This window comes from Penaeus monodon, chromosome 15 (assembly GCF_015228065.2).
Source record: "Penaeus monodon isolate SGIC_2016 chromosome 15, NSTDA_Pmon_1, whole genome shotgun sequence".
NCBI lineage: Eukaryota > Metazoa > Arthropoda > Malacostraca > Decapoda > Penaeidae > Penaeus > Penaeus monodon.
The window spans coordinates 45,717,558-45,719,185 of record NC_051400.1 but is presented as its reverse complement, the minus strand read 5'-3'; positions in this window follow the sequence as shown (position 1 = coordinate 45,719,185).

Genomic DNA, 1,628 nt, shown 5'->3' with positions numbered 1-1,628 from the left:
TATCACCATGGCTACCAGCACTGTTTCCCTTGTTGCTGTTCTACTGAAGAAATGAACGTAGGCGAGTGTCACCACGGCTGCCAGCCCTTCCTCCCTCGCCACTCATCCCCGATGCCGTTTTCGCCTCAGTCTTTTTTACCCAAACTTTCTTTAACTTCTGATCCAATTTCACGTCATTTGCGTTGGAAGTGCAGCAATGTCAGCATCTATGAGTGATGGTTCTCAGTTCCCTGCCGCGCCGTCTTCTCATAGGAAGCTCTTGGAAATCATGAGATGAAATCCCTTGGCCAAAACAGAGCTACGACGCCAAGTGCGTTCTTTCTGGATCAAAGCTACATACTGTGGCTGTGTAGCTAAAATATTCAAGAAAAAAAAATGCTATCATCCCAACTCCCCTTAAGTGGACTACCTTAATCAATGTGATATATATCGACATGTGTTCGTGATGTTTTGTTTCATACGAAACTGTAATATCTATTTATATACTTTACGCAAAGAAGCATAGTTCATGATCAGTTTAATCTATACATTAATGAAATTATTTTATATGTACAAAGACTGCAAGTGCGTATCATTTGTATTCACAATCATTTCTTTACAGTCACTCTACCTTCCACAATGCTTTGCGCTAGAGCGATCCCTTGTTACACAAATGTTCAACGCGAACGCTAGTTTCCTAATGTGTACTGCAACTTTTATCCTTTAATGAGAATCTGTAGATAAATAAAGAGTCTTTCGACCTACGAAAACTGAGGCGAAGACCAAAACACGTCGTCATGTGGTTTCGTCGTTAATGTGGATACTGGTAATGTCACAGTGATGGTAGTACTGTCAAATTACTGTCGTTCATATAAAGCAGGCACAAGGGAACGTAAGAAGCACATCTGCCACTTCAACTGGAAGTGCGGTAGCATGGAATTTTGGGAGAGAGAACAACTGTGGTCCAGGTCGAAGAGATATCACATGAGATAAACTGTTCAGTTTGTCCTTCAGGTGCCTTATCACGGTTCTTCTACACAGAACCCAAGGCTATTAATAAGATGTGCAAGAGCCCCGCCTCTAAGAAATTGTTTTAGACAAAGATTCCCTAAGATAAGTCACTATACATCATATGGCAGACATACTCAGCATACACCTCAAAGGGCGGGGTCCTGTTGCTTTAACGTTGTATTTGTTGTCAGCGACCCAAATAAACACACCAGGAGACACTTATGCAAAGCAAAGGAAAATGTCTTGAAGTCTGCATTAAGCTTAATGATACAGATTTTAAACTGAAGAGTAATTCGGTGCCAAAGTATCAAAGTAGTCCAAAATTTCCAGCAATATTTCTTCCTGTTGGCTTTCACAGAAAAACAAATAATCAGGCTTCTTTCCAGGTATAGACAAAGAGAAGACGGTAAATATGTCACCAAACACTGTGAAGTACATACAGGAACGTGCCTTTAAACTAGGAAGTGGATTTATCCTTGGCTGAAAGTTTGACAAATTGTGTATTCGAGAAATTCAGCTGTTGTTTCTCATGGATTCGAGTTGTCGTTCATTAGAGACCCAGAAACCACCTTAGCTTTAAGTCACCCAGTACGGAGGAGACGTTCTTTCTTGAATTCTACCTTATCGAGGTAATATTT